Source organism: Strix aluco, chromosome 10, assembly GCF_031877795.1.
Source record: "Strix aluco isolate bStrAlu1 chromosome 10, bStrAlu1.hap1, whole genome shotgun sequence".
NCBI classification, from domain to species: Eukaryota; Metazoa; Chordata; class Aves; order Strigiformes; family Strigidae; genus Strix; species Strix aluco.
Window position 1 is genome coordinate 14,334,255 of NC_133940.1, and position 27,134 is coordinate 14,361,388.

Here is a 27,134-nt window from a genome sequence, read left to right on the forward strand (position 1 = left end):
ATGTGCCAGAAAGACATTTTAAATGACCTAGATTAAACTCACAGAGGATTGGGCATCCCAGATATATTCTCAAACACAGAACATTTCCAGGAATGAGTATTTCTGACGCTCCTTATTAAAACCATGTACAAATAGTTATCTGATACCCAGGCAATCAGAGAAGCTGTGTGGAGGCAGATTGCACACAGTGCCTGGAGTCTTGAGAACTGGGCTGGGTTAGGAACGCGCCACAATACCATGGTAAGATGTCCTATCCTGTGCCTCAGTTTACCCATCTGTAAAAAGTGGGGTGTGATGCTTTGTATAGCATCTGGCCTGGGAAAGGTGTTTTGAATGGCTAGTGAGAAACGCCAAGTAGGGACATACACAGTCCTTAAAGTAAAAAACTTCACAAATTGTAGAGCCTGAATATCTCAATGAACAAAATGCCTTCCTCCCAGCTCTCACAGGAAGCAAGTTAATTGGTAGGCCAATAACTATAATGAGGCAGAACCTGGGGTTTTGCATGTGTATAGTGAGATCCTCCCCTTGGGGCCAAACTCCTGTTCCATATTATGAAAGCAGTAAAAGGTCCCCTCAGCAGGTGCTGCATAAAGGCATTTCAGCTTTGCCTTTGCAGTGCTGGAATTGCCAAGCTATTGCTTTCCTGAGTCTCCAAATGAATTCCCCAACTCAATGTGGAACAGCTGTGTGATAGATACAGCCTTGAGAAAAGGGGTGGCAAAAGAACACAACAAATGTGATTCTGTGAAATGGGGATTTAATCAAATAGCACAGGGCTGCAAAACAACATCAGCATGTTTCTACTCAGCTTTCCTTTGGGTAAGGGAGACCCTCTCGGTACCGCAGTTCAGAGAAGAGAGGTAGCGTGTGATCGTATGCTATTAAGGGCCATATTGTGTAGTGAGAGCAAGTGAATAACACTGGCTGTGTTCATTAATGCAGTGAATAGCAGCATGGTTTACCTAGAATGATGCCCGAGAACTTTACATCCTGAAGAAGGATCTTCTAACTGCCCGTGTGTTGCTACTGCCTCTGTAGGGTTAATGAAGGAGTGGTTTACCAAAGCACCTAGGCTTTAGCCATTTGAGCCAGGAAGTGAATTAGAAACTGCCATGAGATGGGGCAAGTCTGAGAGGGTGGAAGTAATTCTTCTAGTAGAAGTTAATTAGGACAGGGTAGCATTTCTCTTTCTTCATAGATGGTTGTGGAAATAGTTGCTTTCTTTGTTATTGAAGTCTTCTGAAACATAGTTTGCACAAGAAATGCTCTCTCAAGTAACAAAAGATTATATTAAGGGCCACAAATGGTGAGAGTTACTGTTTTGTACTTGTCCTTAAAAAGGGTACTTTTAGCGATGCTTTTATTTAATACTTTTTTGAAAGGAAGGTTGTGTGTCAAGTCTACCTGTGCGAGTTTCCAGAGTGCTTCTTAGGAGCTTTTTGGAAGTCTGTCTACCTTGTCTAATACTGACTATGCCTGTTTGATCTGAGTGATTGCTTAGTTACAAGTGTTATGTCTGAAATATAAAACAGACAGGAAAAAAAAGTAAAATGAAGGAAGAGTCTGTAACAAACAGAATATAGCTATCTAATTATTGTAGCAGGATAATGTCTTGGAAAAATCAACACCATTATGAAACTGCCATTTTTTCTTGTTTCCGTGTCACAAAATTTCCTTGAAATCTTCTGGTTTTGAGTGTGTGCACACTTTACAAAGTGATCAGAAGCTAAACAGCAGCATCTGTCAGAGAAGATAAATGACCTACCAGCAAATCATCTCAGTTAAAAGGAAGACAAAAATCTATGAAGTAGGGGAATGAGTTTTAAATTAGCCATTTCACTTAACTTTGCCCTAATGAAGGGCTAATCTTTGGACCCCTGCAAAACAAATGAGAGCATCTAGTTAGATCCAGCGGAAACCAGTCATTGAAAAGCCTTTTTCCTTATGAAGCTAATTGGAAGCAAAATAATTCCTTTGATAGCTGTCTTCATTTAACAGTATCGTTCCCTTTTCCTGATTTATATACAGTAAACTAAGGACTCTGTTAATTACAAACACATTTGCCTTTTTGCACATTGACAACTAAGTAGCTTGGGTGAACCTGGCTAGAGCAGTCACAAATAAGGTGCAAAGATCTGCAGTGCAAGTTCTTTGAGGGTGCCTGAGAAGAGCCTCATCCAGAAGGCAGTAAGGTAGCCTGCACTTAAAAAGCCTTTTCTGTATGTTGAGGCAGCAATATGTGCAGAGTTAAGTGGAGTGTGGGCCACTGTGGCAATTAGCTAAATTTACACATGTTAAAATCTGACCTGGGATTTCAAGATAATTTTATTCATTAAATTAGCTCATTCTATTTTTATATGGAAAAATAAGTATTTATTTACCTAAAAGCTGAAGAAATGATAGAAAAACATTGGACACTTGATTGCTGTAGAAGCAGGATTGTGCCTTTAAGGCAGAAGGAAGGAATGTGTCAGTCATGGCCTGTCTGAAACAGAGACTTATCTCGATTACAGTATTAGCTTGGTAGTAGAATATGATCTCATCACTGTGAAAGATTACATGAAATATCAACTTGGCTGGCCTTAAAACAACTCTATTCTCCGTTGCGTTTTCGATTGCTGCAGCTGACATAGGGTTCTGTAATTTGAAGAGATGGCCATAAAGATGTTTTGCAGAATTTGGCCTATGTATTCAAGTAAAAAAATTCAGGAATGGATAAAAGCATGACTGCCTCTGATGTTTTTTCTTTGACTTTTTTTTTTCTTTGAGTATTTCAAGAGCAAGCAATACTTGAACACCCTTAACATCAGGATACTTAAAATTCGTATCAAACCTGGGAAGATAGATACCTGCCTGATGGAAAGTCACTGAAGTCAATGTAGGCTAAAATGTGAATTATTGTCCACCTTCAAGGAATGATATGCTTGAAGAGACTAAGTGCATAAGACAGTTTTGAGCAGTAGGTGTCCTGGGTACTGTAATGAGAGGGATACGGGAATGCTGTTTGTGGAGCACATGATATGCTGTGCTTGTGCCTTCAGCTGTATGCTTGCTCTGAGGCCTTGAAGCCAAATGACATCTTTCTTGAACAAATTAATATTAGACATAATTTCTTCTTGGGTAGTTTTGGGGAATCGGTTTTGTTTTGAATTTGTGTCCTTCTAAGTATATTTCCACACTGAAGATGGTATACTGAAAGGAACGAATACAACTTTCTACCTTGAAATTAAGCTATAGACTAATTTTTTACTCAAGACAGTAATGGCTTCTCTGGGTGCTGGAACTATCAGTCTGACAGATAAGAACCTACCTGGAAAGTAAATTTCAGCTGAGTACTCAGCTGACAGATCTGATATATCTGAGGCAAGTTCAGAAGGTCTATTAATTTGCTGTTTGTTTTATGTTAGCATCTAAAATGCTTCCTAAAATAAGGAAAAAGTATTTATCTGCTAAATCACATGGATGCCTGGCTTGTGTATTACATATTTACATGTTTTCCTGAGCTTAAATTCAAAGACCACACCAATGCCCTGGCCCAAAAGTAAGGATGGGAAAAGATACAAAAATCCACAGTGGCTGGGGTTTTTTCATGCACTGATTCCAGCCACGATCTCCTCAGAAGCTGTCTTATTTGGAGAAAGACATTTACACCCCTCAACTCGTATGGAAGAAGGGTAGAGGAAGCTCCTAATACTCATTGTGCAATGTTTTTTCATTCTTCTCTCACTTTTTCTTCCCTCAAATTCCACTGTCTACCCATTTATCTCCCCATTTTTCCCTAAATTCAGTTTTCTTCCCCCAATCCAATTTCCTGCTCAGTGCCTTCATGTCCTCTCCTTCCTCATGTGATGTTTGCCAGCATAATGCTGCTCTCAAAAATAGTTTGTGCTCCTGTGTTTTCTGCTGTGCTTACAAACTCCCCCCGAACTTTTACAAAGGAAAACTCTTGCATGTGCTGTGTTTCCCTTGCACCATCTCCTTTCAGATTTCTGCCAAAGTTTGGACTTGTGTCCTGGCTAGGTATAGGGCAGGTTCAATAGCTACTGCACATTCCTTTGAACTACCTACCTCATCTGAAAACTTTCAGGCTAGAAAGCCTTTCAGCTATTCACTCTGTGCCTATGCAGCATAATCTGTTCAGCTCCTGAACGTTTTACTTTATGGCCAAATGCTGTTTTCAGTTTGATTTCTCCAGTGGGGTAGTAGGTGCCATGCACTAAATGAAGCAAATGTCAAGTGAGGGAGGCCATTTGGGCATGATTCGATCCATGGTCTGAACCCCAGGTCTGTGCAAATAAAATGTTGGTAGACCTGCCAAGCCTAAGAAAAACTCTTTTGTTTCTAGGGATAGATCTCAGGAACTGCATTTGGAACATAGGCACTATTCTGAATGACTGCTGCAGCAGATTTTGCGGCGTTTTGTGTATCTTTTCAAAAGCTCAGAAGAATTACTTTAAGCAGGAAGGGGTTCTTGGTCTTAGTGTAGCAGAGGTCAGGTTCTACTGCATTTGTGTATTTCTCTCTGATTCTTTACCTGAAGACTCAGTGGCAGATGTGAGTTAAGATGGTATCTGAAGGCTGAACGGGGAAGACAGTAGACTTTCTCTGCTATAAAGAGCAAAACTTCTGCTTAAAAGGAATGAGTTGTGGGCTTTCTATTTTATAGACAGTTAATTGAGCTAAAAGATGGTGCTATAGTCTTTTCTAAACTACTCTTTCTTGCAACATGTGTATAAGACAAAAGCTCTGGTTAGTATAACTGAAGTTATATAAAATGAAAGAGTGAGTGATGAAACAGGGTAGCACTTATGTCCTGTATCTCCGTATTTCTAGATAATCCTGCAAAAGAGTGTAAAAAGATGAACCATGAAGAGAAGAAAGTTAATGCAGAGCTTTCCAATAGAGTGCAGTGGGTGTTGGCTCAGAACCACGGTTCATTTGACTTGTCTTTTAATGTTCTGAAATTTCTGTCTGTGTCATTCTCAGTGAAGATGCTGAGAAATATTGGGAGCCTAACCTGAAACAGTGAGGTGTTTTCTCTGCTACAAACCTGTAGTGGCTATTGTGAGGTGTAGTGACAGTGTGAGTTTGTGATGAAGCACTCCCCTGCAGCTCTGCAAAGTCCAACAGCTTTTTGGGATGAAATAGAGTTGTGCATTAAGGATCTCAAATTCTTTCCAAGGAATCTCACAGATAGTTGAGAGTGAAGATGTTGAGTCATTTCTTGGGAGAGGATTTTGTTTTTATATCCTCAATACAGGGTGTTACCATAATAGTAATCATTATTATGGATAGAAACAAATGCATCCAGGCTGCAGTTTTAACCTGATCTGTTTTTCTGCTTTTTTTTGCATTGGTATTTGCTAGTGTTAATTGTGTTGTGTGTTTTTTCTTTTTCTGCAGTAATGGTATTTCTAATTATGCCAAATGGGAACAGCAGGAAACAGCATAACCCAACTCTAAAAGCAAGTAAGTTTTCCAAGTTTTTGAATTATAAAGGAAAGTGGGTTTTTTTCCCCTATGTAATCTGATGTTAATGTAACTGCAAGATCATTTGTTTCTTCTCTACTGTACCTTCACTGATCTTAGAGGGTTCAATCTAGATGAAAACATACATATATTTCCTTGTGTTATTTCTTCTATGATTTAAATGCTGTTAAGCTTTAGAAAAAGAAGTTAGTCCTTGAGAGACTGAGGACAAAACTATATTTGAGTAAGTGGTTAACATGCATTAAGCTCTTGATTTTCTTCCTGTGCTGTCTCCTGTGAGATCTCTTCTGCATTCTCCTCTTGCCCAGCTCCTGTATAATAGGCTGTTGTCCTCCCATTCCTATCTTAATGCTAGTCCTCTTTCTCATTGTACTTTCCTAAACCATCACTTCTCTTGTCCAGAAACCTTCTTTAAATTCACATCTTTGACCACACTCGGAATCAGTAAGGTGCAGTAAGTTAAAATAATGTCAGCTTCTCCCTCTGTCTTCCTTGTCTGTCTTCTCTGTCTTGGTCTTCACACTGCCAACATATTAGGGCAAGCATCATCTACCTGGTATGTATTACACAGTGTCTCATTACTTTGCATGTGGTAACTTCTATCAGAGTATTGGTGCATTCTTAGCAAAAAGTACTTTCTGTTTGTCAAGTAAGATGTGTTGAGGGATGCAGTGTCTAGATCTGGATTGAACTAGGATAATATTTGAAGGTTCAGGGCTGAAATGGAGCCATATTTGATACTGGACCTCTGTATGCTCACCAACAGGATTTTGGCCCTGAAATGGGAGGTTTTGGCCACCTGCTCCATCACTTGAGATTAATGGAGCTATTCCAGGTTGCTGTCACCAGATACTTTGTGCCTTTTACCTTCTCCCTTACCTTTGTTAACCAAAATGTTATGACATGTTCCCATCATGCCTTCACAGATTTCTTGCTTTCTTTTACTGTTTATTTCCTCCTAGTTGACTTGTCACCAAAATGAGTTACACGTGCAAAGAAGACATTGAGCCAGAAATGTCTCTACACTGCTGTCAAATCTCTTCGGTAAAGCTGAAGAGCCCCTGGACTTCATTTTTCACTTGCTCTGATTTTACACTGATGTGATGTAATTGATTTCAGTGGATTACTTTGGTTAGCTTAGTGTCAGGCTCAGAGGCTATGGCAAACACTTGCGTGTCGCTTAACATCAAAGCTTTACCTCTCAGTACAGACGTACTCCCTCATCCCTGGCAGAGAGGAAGTGTAACCCCCTCATAATCTCTCCTGTTCCCTAAACCTAAAAGTGCAAAAGGATTTTGATCAGACACTGTCAAAGTACAAGGCCTGTCTCAAAAGGAAAAAAAAGTTGCTGAGGCCAGAGCATTCATCTAACCTTTTCTTTATGATCTTGGGAAGTGTGGGGGAGGGTCTGGCCTTTTTTTGGCCCTGTGTGCTTGTGTTGTGAGTTCAGCCATGCATCCTTTGTGGACTGAGGGGGGATTGCTTTGCGGCATCTCCATCTGCTTGCAAAGAGCTGCTACTGCGGTCTCAGCCATGGGACAAGGAGCTGATCTTCTCCAAGACCCTGTACATGCTGGACAGCTAAGAAGAGGAAGAGAAGAGGCAGGAGCCTCTGGGATTGGCAGACTGATAAGTCTAGGAGTGGGACCAAGGGCTGAAAACTATCTTGCGTGATGCTTTGAAAGAAACGAAATTATGTGAGGATTACAGTATTCATCGTGAAGAGTTTAGAAGCAGTAAGTTACTTGAAAACTGTGTCTAGTGTATCAAGCCTGTGTGGTGATCTACAGTGGATTCAGGGAATAAAATGTATGTAGCAAAAGCTGTGAGGATTGAGGCATAAATTCACCTTGGAACATAAGTATAGAACCTTTTGCTAAAGACTTAGCAATAAAGGAATCTTGTGTGTGGGCAAAGCATCAGCAATCTGCATACAATCACACACAGATTTGGAAGATCCATTACTCTGTGGACAGAAGCAGCTTTGGTAGGGGTCAGGACTTGCCCTTATTGCTTGTTTCAGGAATACAGATACTAAGTTTAGCTACCCCTACTTGAGATGATGGCTATTACTCATTCTGTGCTCCAAATACATCCAGGATTCAGCTGAAGTGTAGACAGAGTCTTCTTTGCACTGGAGAACTTTTAGGGGGTTTTGTGCTGTTTTTACAGACCCACCAAACTATGGGGCCTTATGCCTGTTTCATGTAGGTCAAGCCTATGCTGTAGTTTTTTGTTTCTTCAAGGGAGTTTGAATTTTGTTTAAATAAATCCTGAAGCATCTAGTTTTTCATTCATGGATTAGGAATGTCCAGCATGTGTTACACTGGCTTAAGGGAATTTGCTTTTCTTGAGCTGCTGAGACTGTGTACATTTTTCATTAGCTTTTTTCTTTTTTTCTAGTTTCCCTTTTCTTGGTCTCTGCTAATCAAATCTGAACTTAATGCTTGATTCAAATTCTAAACTCTGATGTTCAAAGTAGATTTGTGATTGGTCTGAAATAATTCATTCTGTCCATGCTGAACCCACCTAATCTACTTGCAAGTTGTATTCTTGGCCTTTGTAGTGCAATGTTTCTGTCACCCAAGAAAGAAAAATAGATCTTCACATGCTTGGCTGATTCATGTAAGCCACTGTTTAGTGAATAGGCCCTTTGGTGTGTCATTTTTTTTTCTACTTGTTTGATAAACTTGAGACATAGTTACTTTGAAGACTGGGCATTATCTACCTGCTCTGGGAACAGTTCCATGAAAACTGAGATTGAATCTCTGGGCTGCTGACAAGCTAATTCTGGACATTATTGCAAGCCTCAAGGTCAGTGTGCCTTTCAACAGCAGAATAGAATTTCTGGTGCATTCATCTCTCGTTTTAAATAGGTCTCTCTAAACCTGAGCTATGCTTTCCTAGTGGTATGAGAATTCAAGCTTATGTACATTGTAGAGGATTTTAAAGATACTGAGATAGGAAAGGAAGAAGACCTTCAAACTCTGGAGAAGTTACTATGTAACAGAAGGAGTGTTCACCCTAATGAACCTCCATCCAACCTCTTGGCTGAAAAAAGCACCCTACTGTGTTATCGTAACTGGTGTGTAAAGAACAGGTGAACACATGTTTCCTGGGAGACAAATAGAAGGGGTTTCTTGAGCGATTTCTGTTGTTGTTGTTGTTATTTACAGGCAGTACTGCAATAAGCCCATTTATTGGCAGTTTCAGTGGGGAAGTGGAAGAGTTGAAAGGACAGGGATGTTGAGCTCAGTTTCTCGAGAGCAACCACAGGGTGTTGACCTGAGGCTGAAGGGGCCAGTGCGAGTCATGGGTCCCACTCTTCATTTGACTCTTTTTGGCTTGGGGGAGCATTTCCCTCCCGCATTCACTGCTGTGCAGTTAGGGAACTGTACTGCTGTCAGAAAGGACTATTGGGTGGCTTCTGCTGTACTGTCAAAATGTGCTTAGCTCTTTTATTATTGCCCGTTAGTCTTGATCATGTATTTAGGCAGAGTAGAACCCTGGTGTGTGTTGACAGTGTATAGAAATCTCAGTTTATGAGCAGAAAAACTGACAAAGATGATACTTTGCAACAAATAATAAATCTTAATTCACTCTCACTTCCATTGTCAAACATAGTTAATGCTGTTACCTGCAGACTGCATCTCTTGTTCAGACTTTGTTTTCTTTTCCTAGAGTCATAGAATCACAGAATGGTTTGGGTTGGAAGGGACCTTTAAAGGTCATCTGGTCCAACCCCCCCTGCAATAAGCAGGGACATCTTCAACGAGATCAGGTTGCTCAAAGGCCCGTCCTCTCTGGGCAACCTGTTCCAGTGTTTCACCACCCTCATCGTAAACGATTTCTTCCTATATCTAGTCTAAATCTACCCTCTTTTATTTAAAACCATTACCCTTGTCCTATTACAACAAGCCCTGTTAAAAAGTTTGTCCTCATCATTCTTACGGGCCCCCTTTAAGCACTGGGAGGCCACTCTAAGGTCTCCCCAGAGCCTTCTCTTCTCCAGGCTGAACAACCCCAACTCTCTCAGCCTGTCTTCATAAGGGAGGTGCTCCAGGTCCCCGATATCTTTGTGGCCTCCTCTGGACCCGCTCGAGCAGGTCCATGTCCTTCTGATGTTGGTGCTTCCAGAGCTGGACACAGCACTGCAGAGGGGGGTCTCACGAGAGCAGAGTAGAGGGGGAGAATCCCCTCCCTCGACCTGCTGGCTGCACTTCTTTTGATGCAGCCCAGGACACGGTTGGCTTTCTGGGCTGTGAGTGCACATTGCTGGGTCATGTCCAGCTTTTCATCCACTAATACCCCCAAGTCCTTCTCCACAGGGCTGCTCTCAATCCACTCCTCACCCAGCCTGGATTTGTGCTTGGGATTGCCCTGACCCATGTGCAGAACCTTGCACTTTTTAGTACTAAGCTTCTGCAATGAAGCTGAAATAGATGTTGGACTTGCCAGCACTTTCAAATCTGTACCGAGGCCATCTCCTTGTGGAGCATCAGGAGGAGCTGGGCCGGCACCCCCTACCCTATGAGATCAGTGTCCCTCAACAGGTGTTGGGTGTGCCAGAACAGAGGATCCACCTCTTCCTTGGGAAGTCAGCCAGGAGGCCTGCTGCTTTCATGCTACAATCTCCTGTGTATCTCTGACCAATGAATAAACTCCAGGGTGTAAATACATTCACAGCTAGTTGGAACCAAACCGAATTGTGAGTAAAAAGACCAGCAGTTAGAAACATTTCAGTTTTCAAGCAATAGGGTAGCAAACATAAACACAGTAACATGTAAAGCAGGAGATTTAGAAGTACAGAGTCCCTGGTGCATGCATTTCCAGGCAACAGAGAAACAGTGTGTTAGGGGAGAGAGAGAGGATGTGTTCTGCAAACCAAGAGATATGTGTTCTGATACACTCACTATACATGAATGTGTGCAAATTGTTCTCTCTCTCCGTTTCTCCAGGAAATAGGGAAAAATTGTAGTCAGATGAATATGCCATGTCAATTATTTTTCTTTCTTATGAAAGATCCTTCCTCTTTATCCACACCCTGCAATGTGTGCCATGGTTTGCAGGCTGTTTTTGAGCCCTCTGACTTGCTGACCTTCTTTGGGCAAATAAAGGTCTGATGTAACTTCCTGTGAGTCCCATCTGATACCACTTCCTTTTGATCCCATCAAAGCTGCTTTATGATGACTGGAGGGACTGCTGCAGAGTTTCCAAAGTTCAGTTTCTTGTCTGACCACTATAGACCCCAACTGTCTGGAAAATCAAAACCGCCTCTGGAGAGAGTCTCTTTGCCTGTTGGAAAGTAGCAGAGAACAGCAGCTATATTTAAACTTTAATAAAGGTCTTTTGAGCAGTATTAGGTGTTTATGGAATGTCTGTGATAGTACATAGTATTAAAGTACATGTTAACATTATTACTACTGCATTTCAAGCAAGGGGGAAGATACTGCAATTTTTAATGAAGTGCTTATGGCTTTGTTGATTGCAGGAGTGTCCAGCTCCCTGTGCTATGGGACTGCAGAGTTCTTGAAGAGGTGGTGCTTAGCTTGGGTCTGCATGTTCAGGCTGATCTGGCTGAGTCTGAGATTATTGACTGCTGAAATCTTGCCTTCGATCTTGCAAGATTTGAGTAGAAGATGGCAGAAATCTTGCAGGAGTAACTTTGTCATTCACGGATGGTCCTGTCAGCTTGGGATGAGGTTTATTAAGACAAGACTCTGGTTTGGCCATGCTGGAATCAGATCTGGGTTTCTTCTGAATAGAGGTCTGGATAAATCAAAAACAAAGAAGCGTGATACTTGGTTTTGAGAATTTAAATCCAGATTGTTCATCACCCAGTTTTCAAGAGGTTCAGATCTGAGGGTTGGATTTCAGGAAATTTTCGTTTAGGGAGTGACTGTTTAAAGAGTTGCAAGAGCCCTAGAAACCAGAGTTCTTTGTTCATAAGCCATGCACAGTGCAGACAACAGCAATAGCAGTAATCTGTTTCCCCATGAATTGCAAACAAGCTTAACCCTGAGTTGGAAAGACCATACTCTGGAGAGGTGAAAGGAAATTCAATATTTGAGCTAAGTGTGTTCTGACTTCCTTGGAAGAAAGACTGCCAACTGTACAAAGTTATGATGATGATGTGACAAGGACCTATCGTCCACTGAGGCCTCCATGAGCCAATGACGTTCATGGAGGACGGCAAAATAAGCAGTCCCACAGGGTGGGGGGGCATGGAGGTAAGTGGTAGGCCTTTATTATTCTTATCCCTGCTGTGCTTGGATGCCTTGGAGAGCTTCAAGGTAAAACTTTTGATGTCTCTTTTACAATGATGTGTTTCTCTACATATTTTTAAATATCTGGTTCCAATGGTACTAAAAATTTGCTGTGACTGAGAACTTTTCCAGTGCAAAGTACTTGTTAAAATGTAACACGTGTCCAGACCAGACTTGAATAGAGATTGTACTATTCTTCAAATTATATTGAAAGTTTGGCAATTTTCTTGAGCTTACAATGTAACTTTCCATTGAAGTCTAATTATAGACTTAAAAGCAAAGCGTCTTTCCTGTTTTATAAAGAATAATATTGACCTTTACCAAGTCCAATCTCTATTTTTGAAGTTGGATATTTAGGGATGTGTTGCTATTTGGGTTTTTTTTTTCTTCTTTCTTTTCAACAAGTGATTCTAAAAAACAGTGTCATCTTTTCCAACCTGTCTTCTGAGCAGTACCATTTCTGTTTGTCAGCCCAAGCTTCATCATAGTCTGATAAATGTTCCTGCTGGACTATTTATGTTACCTTTCTATGTGCTGCATTTTTGTCTCCCTTGGTGTGGGTCTTGTCTTTTTATTCTTACAGTATGTTATTTGGTCCAGGCCTCTGTTTGTCTTCCCCAGCTGGAGGTGGATGTTGCATAGGACAACTACTTACGAATCTTTCTTTTCTGTTTGAGGGAATTTTCCTACAGTAACAAGCAGATGGCATTTTCTGATAAAGGGAGGGTCCTCTCTCTTCTCTTGATACCAATATTGTCCTCTCAGTCAGCCATTTGGAGTTTGAGAGTGGAAATGTTGCTTTTTATTTACATATTTCTAATCGTCTTAATGCAGCTACCAGTGATGTCAATCTGTTTAATTCAGTGAAATCTCTGGGTCCTTAGCACTGCTGGGACATAGGTTACTAACCCAAAGCTGTATTTGGAAACATTTATGTCAACTTTTTTGTGCCTGAGCTTATCCATTATACAAATTAATATGATATAATGCTACATAAATAACTGTGTCATCAGGCAGAAGAACCTGCATTTGCAATATGTTCTCAGTATTTGTGACTCTTTTGTTGAAAGACTACAAGATTAAATGAAAGTATTATGGGGGAAATGGTGTGCATTGCTGCTTTTATTCATTACTCTTTCACATATTTTCCTAATGACAGTGGTTTTAACTCAAAAGCTGACTGATTTCATTTGTTCAAGGAGATTATTCTCACTCTGTCATTTGTGGAATACAGGTGTGTTCCTGAAAAGTCTTAAATGTCTTTCTTGAGCAGCTTCACTGCCTTCAGCTTCTTGCAGGACTGGGCCTACAGTTTATTACTGATAACCCAGATATATTGCTTGTTGACCCCCTACTTGTAGGAGATATTCTGTGGAAAAATGCTTTATTTGATTCTGAGGATCTTCACAAAATTCTTTCTGTTCAAGTTTAGATTATTATTTTATGGTTTTCCTTTATAAGTGAGATTTATACTGTGCAACTGTGTCCAATCAGTGCAAGAGCTCAAAGCCTTTAGTACAAAATATTTTTTATAAGTGCTTAATACTGCAGATAAATTCAATCAAAAGCAGCTATTTGCATCGCTCTGTAGCAAATACCAGAGAGATTTTTCAAGGAAACCTTGTGTATGTATTTTATATTTTTCTTTTATTCATGTTTTCTTTGTTTGTCTTTCTCTACCTTAAATGTGAGAGGCCAGAAATTGTACTTTTGTTGATGCCACAGACTTTTCTTTTTGGATCTATACATTCGTAATGGCTCTTGGAGGTCAATCAGAAGCAAAATCTTTGATCATAGTTATAGGAACTCAATAATTAAAGACTTATTCCTTCTGACATAATATGGCTAGATAGGTACTTGAACAGATAGATAGATCTTGAATCCGTTATACTGGTCAATAAAATGCTTTCTTGTCATGCCATAAGGTTTTGCCATTATTGAACAGGAAAAAAAGTAGGTGGAAAAAAGCAGGTGAGGAGGATAGAAAAGGAGGGCTGTGATATTTTCTTCTTAAAGAATTTATAAACGCTGGTGCAAGTCTTATCCAGCAGAAGGTATGTAAAATATTAGAGATGTTCCTTTTCTGTCGAAGTTCATTTTTTGCTCTTACAAATAGTCTATATTTGGTTTTGAAATCCTCTGTCCTGAAGGTAGCTAAGACTTGGAGAAACTCAGTCTCAGGAATCTCTATAGAACTTGTGTTTACAAAGAAATATGCAGTCTGATTTTCAAAAACAAAGGGTGTCAGATCAATAGTAAAATCATGGAACAATTTGAGGCTTGGTCATCATTCCTCTTTTCTCATATGTTTGTATGCATATGTACTATTTTGTAAAAAAAGAACTAACACCATTAGAGATTGGTGTCTTCCCTTCAGTTACAGGCTGTTATTATAATTTATTATATTGCAGTGGTACTGAGAGACCGTGATTCCCATATGCTGGGCACTGGGCAGGCAGAGGATGAAGTTAGTTTCTTCAGTGAGGGCTTAGTACTTGTTTGCTTCAGCCCTCCCTGAGGAGGAGGTGGCCTTGCTGCTCAAGTCCCCCAGAGGGGTGCAGGTTTGTATCATCACTGGTCTTAAAGCAGTCAGGTCTCATATTCTTCACTTGCCGGTAACCTAGAAAATTTACCTAACTAAATGGGTTAGGCTGCAAACATGTTGAGAGTGACTTCTGAGGGCATGTGAATGAATATGGGTGTGTGTGTGTGTGTGTGTGTGTTTGCATGAATCCTAAAATCATGCTGAGAGAAAGTGTTCTATAGTATGTTCTCTTGTGTCCTCCAATGGGTGTACTCATGTCTGATTTTGATTTGAGCAGATGAATGACTTGATAGCCCATTAGCAAGCATCTGACCTACTGTGTTCCCCATTTCCCTTTCCAGCTTTGACACTCTGTATAATTTATGTAGCAATTACACTTCAGTTGTAACTCAGTTCCCAGTTTTGTTCCTTTAACAGAAATTAGTACTGAAAGGCATCGTAGTGATGGAGGGCTTGGAATAACCACCAAGCTATTTGTCTATTTAATATACATTTTTCAAAGATAGCATTTTAATGACTGAGAGAGCACAATAGGGCTAACTGTACTTCAGAAGTTCAGCGCTGGTTTTCAGACTCTTCAAATTTCAGGCTGCATCGTCAACGCTGAGTGATACCGCTAAAGAACTGTGAAATGGAGAGCTACCCTGTGCCCCCCTCCCTATACCCCTTGAAAAATAAAAAGCAGGGGAGAAAAACAATGCTACTCTGACTTATTTATCTTTATCCAGTTCCTCTGTCAGTAAGGGGATGAAGCGAAAAATTCAGAACAAAGTAACTTAAAAAATCAAAGGATTAAAACCCCATGTATGTGATCCTGATGAATTGGATGATTCAGAAGATGTTAACCAGAGCAACAGCTGTAATGGAAGGAGAGCCTGTAACAAACAGGTTTTCTGATTTATCAGGGTAATCAAGCATAGAAGTGGGCAGGCACTGGGTGGTACAGAATACCAACATTTTTTTTGTGCTGCCTGGGAGATATATTTGAACCTCTAGGGAAGAATTGCCCCCTCCCCCTTAATTCCCCTGAAGATTTTTTTTTTTCCTTTTCCTGAAAATGAAAGCAGGGAACGAGCATGTCCCTGAATCTCATTTTAAATCTTCCTAAGTTTAAAATGGTTACTGCTTGTTTATTACTGTTGGTAGTGTAACTACCCTCACAGAAGACTAGTCCTGCTTGTTGAGGACTCCTTTCCTTAACTTAAGGGAGGTAATAAGTAAAGGGAAATGAACAAATATAAATCTAGAGATGCTGGGCTGCTTAGAGAAATGCAACAAGTGCCCTATGCTGTTTTCAGTGTGCTTTAGTTTTGTAGCAACTAATCATCTCTGGATTGAAGACTTTTAAGAAAAGAACCCACCCTAGAATAACTCCTAACCCATCTCTAATGTTATTTTTCTTGCCTGCTAGTGCAATGTCCCAATCTCTCTTTCATGTGTAAAATCAACGGGAACACGATGCAGACGAAGTTTAACATGACTTGACTGTGCTCATGTTCTTAGAGATAACAATCTGTGTTCAGTGTGGGACTGAGGCTTTCATCAAGTTTTGTCCCTTATAATACACATTACATTTTAACATGTTTTGCAAGTTTGCACCCAGGGAGCATGCCCTGCAGTACAGGCTTTATAGTGATACTCCCTGAAATCTCTAAAGTGGTGTATTTGCTGAAAAATACCAAGTCTTGGTATTTATCAGTTTGGGAGTTTTCTCATGCAGAGCTGTTTTTCTTCTTGAGATCCCTGAAGAGAAGTCCTGTCTAGCATTGACCGGGCATTTTGAGCTTATAGATGACTGGTTACATCATCTATTTGTTCCTCTTTATTAACTCTGGGTATTTTCTAAGGTCAGCCCAACAGCATGAAGTGCTCGCCTCAGTTTCCATTGAGGTGATCTGAGTCCCATTCACACAGCACCTTGCAAAGCTGCCTCTGTGCAACACCGGCCATAAGTAATCAACGTATGTAAATTCCAGCCACTTGTGACTGAAAGGAAGAAAGCATTCAGTTATGTCTCCCTAAACTTTTATTTTCATCAGTATCACTATTTTTTTTTCCTTAGTCTTATGATCTTTCTCAGTAGCGCTTTTGTCTGTTATATGTTTGTTAAGAAAATAATTCTTGTTTGCTTGTTCCAAGAAGAAAGAACTTCACTGCACACATGGGATAACATTTGTTTGATTTCCTGATGTGGTTCCTGAAGCCAGAGTGTGAAAATGTTGATATAGCCTCTTGAGATGATTATCACAGGGAAGTAGTCTTTTCTATTGTGTATGCATACAATTGCCCAGATTTACTTAAATTTTTAACTTATCATTATTATTTTAGTATTATAGGCCCCTTAGAACAGGGTTTTAGTGGTGGAATTCTTTGTTGTTGTTGTTGTTTTTAACAAGATGCATGGTGTTGTGGTCAATAATTTCTCTGCAAGTATTTCAACAAAGCTGTTAACGAGTTGTGAGTTTGCCAAGTGAGTTGAATACTGCTTCTCTTCCCTAACTGGATGCAAGTTCAAAACCACTGCCTGTTCTTAGCTTTTACCATTTGCTATTTCTGCTGCTGAGTTTGCTGCAGTTAGTAGTGTGAGATTAATTTTTCTGTTAGTGAAGCAGTACCTGATAGTCCAGTCACAGGTTGAGAAGCCATTCCATTAGGCTGAATTCAGTATCTACTTAAATGAGAAACCTCTCAAAAATAATATTGGAATCATATCGCAGAGCATTCAAACAAGCAAAAGAAATAAAAAACAAATTAAGAAAACAGACTGCCTTCTGTGCCTTCAGGTGAAGCAAATCTGGGCTCCAGTAAATATTTTCCCCGAGTTTGTCATTTCATAGCTGAGTGACTCCTGACAGAACCACCTGTTTGCCAGCTTTTTACCAGCCCCAAGCTACTCCTTTCTTCCTTGAGTCTCCCTAAAATTTTCCTGCTTTGAGCACCCCCAAGTCAAAGCCCCTGAAACTACTGTGGTTGCCTGCCTGGCTACAGTTGCTGTATCCCTTTTTCCCTCCCATGCTGATGTTAGCACTAGCTCTTTCCATCTTGTTGGCCATTCTGGTCAACTGAGTCCACCTATTTGTTCACCTTTCACCGCAGAAAGCAATTCCGCATCTTCTGGGGCATTGCTCTGGTAGCAGTTTAACAATTAGCTCTGGTAGCAATTTAAGAAAACCTGGACGCCAGCTGGGACTTCCAAGGAAGAAAAATAAGATGTGTCTGAGAGAAAACAGGTGCACCACAGCTCTGGGTTTGGTGAGCTCTAACAATACATCTGATGAAGCAGCAAAAATATTTTGGGTAACCTTAAGAAAAGCTGTCTCCTGCACTACATTATCATTAGTAATGGCACATTCCTGGTTTCAGTAAGTATATCAAGGATGTTTATTTTAAGGAGAAAGGGCACAGTTTATTTTGCACAGAACATGTTTGGGAATGTTTGTCATGATGTGTCAGTGACAATCCAAAAGACCTGGTGTTGCCCTTTTTGCATATCACTGACTCCCTTGGCTCCCATCAGTTTGCATTCTTGGTATTGAACATGTCTCCCCCAGTGAAATGTTGATAATATTTTTAACAAAAAGAGCCTTCATATAATTGATATCTGCAAGAAACTGAGCTCCAAAAGCATGTTTTAACCTGTGTATTTTGTAAACACAGCATGAAAAATTCACAGAGAATTTCTGTTACATCCTGAGGCAACTGTGAGTCTTTTCCAAAGTAAAGGCTAGGGAGCTATATGGTGTATAAGGAAGAGAAATTGAACAAAGAGAAGTCGGATGGGAATGTACAAGTAGAGCTTACAATTAGTATGTCTTGTGCACCCAGCAAAAAATGTTTATTCTGCTGTGACTACAAGACTACCTCATGGAGGCACAGTATATACTGTCAAAAGGTTTTATACTGGTTTAGGGACTTTACCTTCCTGAACAGCAGAAGTTACGCTGACATGGACTCTGTTGCTAGCACAGATAATATCAGTCCATGGAGTCCCACCAATGTAACAGCGTCAGCTACAGGATGTGCATTTTCCATGCCCTGAGCTGACCTTGGGTGTGCAAAACTTTGGCAAAGCTTTACAGTGTAGACATGGCCTAAGGCAGCTAGAATTTGCCAAACGTAGTGTTTAATGAGACAGCCAAATGAGTGTAATACACAGCAGGTTCAGTAAAGCCCCTAAGGGCTGGGGTCCTAGGAATGTTCTGTGATGTAGCAAAATAAGCTGGTGATCCTTTTCATCCACCTCCCTGGTTAGACTGAGCCTGGCTTCTCAGGGGATGCAGTAGGGAGAGGCTCACAGCACGGGGAAGCTGACAGAGCTGCTTTTCTCTTGAGGCATTTAATGGTTCCTCTCTGCGATGATCAGGCACAGTCCTGTTCTGGTACACGGAGAACAGCAGTGTCTTCAGTCCAATATGGCCAAGAGGAAGGGCCACAAAACCCTGCTGTACCTGAAGTGGTTTGCAACTTCAATTCTGTTGTGGTTTGGTGTTTTTTAATAATTGGGTTTTGGTTCTTTTTTTTTTTTTTTTTTTGAAAAGAAGTGTCCAAGTTCAACAAGACCCTAGGAACTTCTGTCTCCCTTAGGAGTAGGATTCTCTCTGGGACAGTGAAGAAAATTGGTGGGGCTGGTAACTGTCAGCACCTGCTTTTTCACTATTGAGGGCATGCTTTCTATGTGATTACTCTTGCTGCACATTGCTTAGAAGCATACATGTGGCATACAGAGCGATGTAGACCCAGTGCAGAGCCAGGCAAAGGGCATGTGGTATCACGGAAGAGAGCTGTCTGGGCAAGGGGGGTGGTGTGGGCAGAGAGAGGGAACACTAGTGCAGAGGACCACATCCAGGCGAGTACTACAAACTCCCTTGTTACGAGCTCCTGGTATAGGATATTTTATGTGGGTTCCCAAAATTTTGGCAGTGTAATTTGGTGCCACTGGGGAACAATCCAGTATGTAATTTTTTTGTTACAAACATGGCTATTCTGAAAAGTGTATTTACTGGTTTGAACAGGTTTAATCTCAAGTACCTGAGGTACAGTAGTTGCATATTATTGTATTCCCCTAAAATGCTCTGATACCATAATTACAAATTCTGTACCTCTCTGGGTAAGTTAACCTGCATCTCTGCACAAATGAGTGCACCATGTCATACAAACACACAGTTCAAACATGCCTGTTGCCTTGTAATTCTCAACATTTCTACAACTGGAAATATGAGAAAAAACTACCAAGTGGATTTCTAAAGGTTTCTGATGGACAAGAGAAGTTTTTGTGGGAGGGTCTTTTTTGTCTTCTTTTTGTTTTAAAAGGCAAATCCTTTTATGTTGTCTGATAGAAAAGCTGCTCATCGATCTTGTGGTTTGTGGTTGAGGACCAGAACCTATTGATCTGTACACCGGAAGGAAGGCACTGATCACTGGGTAAGGCTTTCCTGTGTTTAGCACCTGCTGGTAGATGCAGTACCTTTTCAATGTCTCAGAAAATGACACTTGATTGAATTTTCTTTCATTTCTAGATAAAGTTATTTTCTCCTTTCACACAGCTTTTTCTTTTTTAGATTGATTTAATCATAGGTTAGAACCATTAGAAACAGATGGTTCAAGAGACCTCCTGGATGTGCATCAGACCACACCCAGCAGGTTTGTCTGTCTTTTGCTGGCAAAAGTTTAAACTGCAAGGAGAACCTAATGGGAATGCTAAGAGTTGCAGTTCTAAACACTGAGCTCTCCAAGCAAAATCTCTTTGAACGTGAGAGAAATTAGTTCTATTTCATCAAGGAGATAAGAAAATAAACATGATCATTCCTTGGCTCTGAAATGCTTTTTATTCAACAAAGTAATCTCTGTTTAGAAAGACATTTAGAGCTAGCCTTCTTGACAGTAGCTTGCTCTCTGACACTCATCTTTAGATTGTAAGAAATAATAGACTAATGCTGTTTGTTTTGTAGAATTTGGAAATATGTTGAGAGATGACACTGTGAGACAACCAGAAGCCAGAAGGAAGCCCTGGAGGATGGTAGCACAGCCCTACAATAGGCTAAGGTATACACTAAGGCAGGGGGGAGGAAGATTGAAGTCTGAAGTGCTGCTTGTTTGGCTCCCCCTTCTCCCATTTCTGCTCTGTGAGCACAACCTAAAACAGATCCCCTGCTGATACGGAGGTCACACAGTTTATTTCTGTCACACTCACGTGGTCTTGCCAATAACAGGGGAGCATGAATCAGAAGCTTATTTTAAAACCAAAAATACATGGTGTCACTTTGTATTATGATAGCATCCAGTTAGGATCAGGGCTTCATTTATTACATGCTGAATCTCTTATAAGTTGAACATGTTGTGTTGTTGATCCTCTGAGAAATTTCAACCCAAGATGCAACAAGCTGTAGGAGGAGAAGGGAGGGTAAAGGAGCTGAAATGTTGGGTGGTCTGCATAATGGTAGAAAGGAGACAAAAGGCTATATGCTAAAAACTGTCACTTATAACTATTTAGGCAAGTAACTGAAAGATAAGACTTGGAACAGAGGAAAAGGCCTTCTTTGTTTAACTAAACACTAAAGACATCTGAAAGATCTTGAGTTGATGTGGGGCTCGGGTGGGAGGAGGCAGGACAGGCAGGTGAGCAGATTAATGGCATTGTTGCAGCTTGCCCATATAGTATTCGGGCTCTGTATTTCCTCAACTGTATTTATTTGGTGGAATATTGTTGATACAAGCTTGGTCTGGAAAAATAAAATCAACTTATTTGAAAAGGTCGGCTTCATGAGAATTACATTATTTTGTGCCCCCACTGTTTTTCAGGGCTGGTGACCTATATGTGAAAGCGTGACTAACAGCAGTTGTGACTGCAAATCAAACTGGAGAAGAAATGAAGAAACGCCTCATGCTGAGGATGTAAGATGGGGAAGAGAGAGAATGAAACTAGTTTGTTGCATAGTGCAAAAATGTCTCTCTTTGTCACATCTTCCACTTACTAAAGGCAATATTGTTCTCTCCGGGCACTCAAATGAAAACTCAGAAATGAAAAGTCAGAAAGGCATTAAGTGATCTGTGCATGGATGCTTAATCAGAATCATAAATTTATAAAACTCTGGCTAATGATATTCTCCTTCAGCCTGAGCACTTCTACTGGAACAGGAGAAGGATATTCAGAATCTTCCTGTCTCCTGGAAAGTCCATGGATTTGGAGGCAGTATCATGGAAACCTTGGTTAGGTATGTAGTATTCAGTAACTTCACAGATGAGGTTCCAGGAAACCTTTACAGCTTTTGTAATAAAAATAGCATTGTATATGACTTTGTTTATGGTGGGGCCCCACAGTGAATTGTTTGGGTTTTGTCTGTAAAATTTCTAGCCAGTTGGTCTTGCAAAGAACAAGTGTAAGTTGGAGCCTTACAGCATTTAAACTCTACAAGAAGGAACTAATGTTTTAAGAGAAATCATATTTTGGGCCCAGCAAGTTTGATATTGACTAGTGCTGCCAGAGTTTTTAGTATTATCGAATTCAGCAATCTTTTCCATCAAATTCCAGAATCATCTGGAACATTCCCTCTTATGTGAAATACACACTTGTAAGCTGCCAGGTGATTAACAATGTTTGCTGAGATGTGAGGGTGTCTCAGGAGACTCTGCTTTGTTTTGCTACTGTAATTTCCAGTAAAGATTTGGTCAAGACTTGAAACTGTCTCAAATGATGTATTTTGCAGCTTTAAGTTAAAATTCAGACCTGCCAAAAGGTTCTTGATTGTTAGTTTTTCTGGCTGAAACCACCTAATTTTTCCACTGTGCTTTGTACATCTAGTTATGGATGACCATTTTATCTTTCTGGCTTCAGAAAAGACAAACACTGTATCACTTCCTCAGTGTGAGGGGAAAAAAAGCCTACTAAAATATTAGTAAGAATTTTCAAAGGATTACAAATTAATCAGATATTGTACAAATAAACAGTGGAAGTGTAGGCCCTAGTGAGATTTGCAGCCTAAAAGAGACAAGCTATTGCTTATGTTTAAAGGAAAGGGTAGAGGTGGAGAAATTAATGGTTTTGAGGAGGAATCTAAATTAAGAGGGCATTTGGGAGACAGAATGAAAGACTAATCAAGCATAAAGAGCAGCAAAAACTCAGTCACCAAATAAAGCAGGGAAGAAATGGGAAGACCATAAGAAATAAAAATTGAAATGAAACCGAGGATACCTGGACCCTGTAAGTGATATCAGAAAGACTGTTAGCTAATAGTGTGAATTCGTTAGCAATTTATTGCAGATTCAGGGTATCATTGTGAAATGACTAAGTGTTCTTTTCAAGTTGTGAGCCACATGTAGCACCAGTGCAGCACCTGCTAATTTTGTTAATGCGAGGGGATGCCTAAATGGTGTTGGGTCTTCAGCATTTTAAGCTATGCAGCTCTCACTGTTCTGGTTCATACGGTTCTGCAGAAATTGTAGTGGTCCCATGGGCACAATCAATAACCGTGCCTGCAGTGTTTTAGCTGTCAGCATATGGGGTCCACTGAGTACCTGAGATATTTTGCAGTGGAACTATTTTGATTTCAATGTTGTTTATACCATACTTTCAAAATCACTTGGAAAAGTTTCTGAGTATATGCATGTTCTGCTTTTGTGGAATAAATAAATGTGCATGGGAAGCAGTGGAAAACTGCAGTTGTTGTAAACGTGACTAGAGGGTGAACTGCAACAATGTTTGTTTCACTGACCCAGAACCATGATCACCAACCAACACTGATAAATATATAAGTGTGTGTGTGCATGTGTGTGCACGGGCATGCATATATATTTAGACATTTATAGTGAAACTCTAATGGAAACAGCATAAATGTCATAATTAATGACTCTAGCATACTATACAGTCTTCTTTCAGGTAAAAAACTATCATTTATGTGTCTCCATTGTGTATGTATACTTATGTATAATACATTACATAGAATGGATATTTTTCATGGTGGTAAGCCATTCCTTTTAAGTCTTTAAATTTTCTAAACTGTAAAGTGTAATTAATAATAAGTGGAAGTTTTGTTTTCATGATAGGAAGCTTTTATTATTCTTTTTTTTTTTTTTTCTGTTCCAAGATATGTTTCATTTGTTTTGTATGTTACAAAAACCAGACAAATGGTCTTATGAAGTGTGAGCAGAGATGGCTCTGTGGATTTCTGTAAGAAAAAGAATATGAACAAACAAAAACCTCTGCACTGGTAGCTGAATGGAAAACTTATTAGAAGAATAATTTTAGCTATGATTTTTGATAATGTGAAAAACTAGGCCAGTATTTGGATTTTCAAAATCAAGTTAGTAAAAGTAGTTAAATCATTTAGTCACTTCTACCTTTTCACAGCTGAAACACAGTTAAACAGATTTAAACATTATTTATAGAAAATAAATGCATTTGGAATGAAAAACATCAGATGCCTTTTTAACATTGCTGCTTTCTAAGCTATGTAAATGCAGGTTTATGAAGAAATGATGACTGATACCAGTAATTTCAAGAACGATTTCTTCTATGTAGTATCCTTCAGCTGGAGACAGTAATGTTTTTCATTCTTTTTCTAGTTATAGCATGGTTTTGTGTTTTAACTGTGCAGTGTATGAATTACCTTGCCCTAACTGAAATGCATGTATGTGATGCAGCATTGGCACAGTAAACACCCATGTGTATATAAATTGTACACCAAATAAGAGTAATTCTTCAGAGTAGTATTAAGATATGACCTCATTCTGATGCTGCACAGAGATTATTTGTGTCATAGTATTAGCAACTTGTGAAGAAAGGTGCAAAGGCAGCACGAAGGCTGACAGGTCTCACTCTTTACACACTAGTTAGAATTTGGAGATTCCCCATATGAAGCAGATCACATATGCAGGAAACTTTCCTGTATATGAATGAAACTTTTTATTATTTCTTGTTTAGACTTAGGTATTCAAGAGATTAGTTACTATGAGGAGACCTTAAGAAAATGACATTGAAAAGACAACTAAATTTGCTTGAAGAAGAGTGACAACATGAATTAGGAAGGAACAAATTCCTAAAATTTTGTTGAAGTGCTGCAATGCCAGATAGCCTCCCAGAACAAACATGGACAGCAGACAAAGTGACATGAAAGTCAGATGAACTGAGGAAGCACCTCAAATAGATCCTCCATGAGAAGAGCCAGTTTAGTTTTCCAAGTCAGCAAGCTACATAAAGCTGTCGGCAGCCTTCGTTACACAACCTAGGCAAGTGATACTGTAGTCTCTTGGGCGTGAGCCAGTATGGAGAGGTGCGATGTAGTAATCTTGCACTGGCAGGAGTAGGAAGAGATGCACCAATTGACCTAGTAGGTATTTCCCCTACTCATCAAAAAGAAATAGGCACAGACAAGCCACAGGGAGCACTATGCCACTAAACAGCCTTCTGTCTAGTTATAGTGTCTCACCTTCTATTTTAAGTGTCTCATGAAAGTGCTAAGGAAAAGCAATATAAAAGAGAAAGAATGTAAATATTATGGTTCAGGGCTATCAGCCCCAGTCCAAGTGCAAAAACCTGCCTTTCAGTGAAAGCTTTGAGGGGCTTCTAGTTCAAAGGATTTCAGAGATGTGGAGAGGCAGCTATGTACATTACTTTCTTCTTCTCTATCGGTTACCCCTTATTGATGGCAGATAAGTTAAACCAAGGAAAAGCTTCCCTCCTAAGCAGTTCTGAGAGGACAAAAATACTGGCATGGGAAAGAGCAGCTACAAGGTGGTAAATACTTTTTCAAAAGACAGGATAATTTTTCTGCTGAGGCTGGAAGTGTCAATGTTGAAACAGCTTTTCCTTGTGTCTCAGACCACCTGATGCAATCGGCTATTTCAGTGCGTAATAAAATAGGAAAAAACCCCACAGTTTTAAGGCTTTATTTTAGGACGGCTTTCTGCTCTTCATAAATGTAGTGATCTTATTGTGGTTTTATCTTTCAGGATTAAAGGACTACTGGCAGATATCTTGGGACTAAAATGCGGCTTAGACTTTGCTTTTTGTTTTGCTTTTTACAGAGTCTGATGTGAATGGGAATATCTGTGAGCTGGAAAATCTATCCACAGACCACTGGAAACTGCATATTTTTATTTAAACTTGATCCTGCTGTGTTTAGTGTCAGAGCTAAAAAGTAAACCTGGTATGAACAGAAAGTGAAGCAGAAAACTACAATTTGGCTTCCCCAAATCAACAAACGGCAAAATCAAGTGAGATACTGAATGTAAAAAGTGAATGCTTAAAATGTTTGGGGCTTAATCACAATTTTTATTGTTAAGGACTTTTAAAACTACACTGTTTGCTACAATAGCATTATATGTATCTACAGACTGAAAGCACCCTGCATATATTCTGGTCAATTATTTCTTTGCTAAAGCAGCATAAGTTCAAAGATATTGTTACTTTTCTGATTTATTTCTCTCATCTGGGTTTGCGTAAGCTCTCTGTGTTGACAATATTAAAATGCTTTCTAATTTGTGATTAGTGTGTGGTAGCAAGGGGAAGGAAGAGTTGGCATGGATAGCTCTTAATAAGTAGGTATGTGTTTCTTTTTTATCTCTCAGCCAGGGCTTTGTCAGAGTGGAGGAGCTGAGATTGGTTAATACTCAGACAAGCTGTTGATGTTCCAGTCTGGTTTTCTAATTTAGAAGCGCTACTGGATGACAAATGGTAGGAATAATTGTAAATTCTATGTGAAAAAAATAAAATGGAAGTCCTTGAGGCTGTAAGAAAAGGTCTAAAGTAGTCCTTTAAAAGCTAGAACAGCTTCAGAAATTATTATAGTCCCAGTTTGAGTGTTATGCTTATATTTCAAGTGAATATTTTTCTCACTGATTCACTGTTTAAACTCACCTTATGATACTCATTTGCCATCTAGTTTGAATCAAGGAAATGAAAAAGAATGAATGGTAATCAGTGAGCTACCCTTGAAAAAAATACAGTACTGACAGACTGAACAAAGCCAGCAAGAACAGATGAATTCTTTATTTGCAGTTTCAGAATTTTTGTTATTGTTGAGAGGTTCTGAGATTGTAAGAAAACTAAGTAGACTCTGTACTGCTTTCTGAGTGCTTTAGATACTGTCATTCCTTCCTCCAGTGATTCCTTCTTTCAGCTTCTGCCACCTTCTCTCCCTAAAAACAATACACAAAAAAATAGTATATAAAAATTATAAATTTCACAGGCTGACCAGGTCTTATCCTGTGATCATGTTGTGTCATCTGCTGGCTGTCTTCATCTGCCTGTGCTCTTATTCTTCATTCTGCTGCAGAGTACCCCCATATACAGTTGGCACCAGAAGCTTTAGATTGAGGATTGTCCAGTTCCTCAAACAGAACAACATTGCCCTTTTGTTCCCCATGATGCATCAGATGAATAATTGACTGGGTTGGTGGTGGGACTGCTCTGTCTGTTCACTTTAGCTCCCTTCCATCCTGATCAACAGTTAAAAGTATAGATATTTCCTCTGCAGCAAAAGAATGTTTAGTCTTTTCAGAGCCCTTCTCATCTCTGGAAAGCCTTCACAGGAAAAAAGTTGAGGATGAGGGCAGATAATGGCAATACAGCTTTGGGGTCTTATCATACTCTTGTTTCTTTTTTCCGCTCCTCTCCGCTCCGCTCCGCTCCGCTCCGCTCCTCTCCTCTCCGCTCCGCTCCGCTCCGCTCTCCTTTCTCCTCACTCCTCTCCTCTTCCCCCCCTTTTTTTTTTCTCCTTATTTTTTTCCCTGTGCAGTTTGCATTGTGAGGCACATGGAAGATTTATTAGGAAATCTGTAGCCAGAGTGCCCTACTACTTCACCACAGACTTTTAAAAGCTTGTTCTCTTCCCTTA

At 39.9% G+C, this 27,134-nt stretch overlaps 1 long non-coding RNA gene across 2 annotated transcripts in view; it reads left to right on the forward strand.

The window, feature by feature from the left end:
• Positions 1-25,998, forward strand: part of LOC141927731 (uncharacterized) — a 37,743-nt gene extending 11,745 nt beyond the window's left edge. Inside the window, exons 2-6 of one of the 2 annotated variants that reach the window (XR_012624566.1) lie at positions 5,407-5,472; positions 19,641-19,725; positions 20,253-20,346; positions 21,103-21,515; positions 25,324-25,998. This is a non-coding gene — a long non-coding RNA (uncharacterized LOC141927731). The remainder of the gene's footprint in view (positions 1-5,406; positions 5,473-19,640; positions 19,726-20,252; positions 20,347-21,102; positions 21,516-25,323) is intronic. The other variant, XR_012624567.1, reaches the window with a different exon arrangement.
• Positions 25,999-27,134: the final 1,136 nt, after the last annotated feature.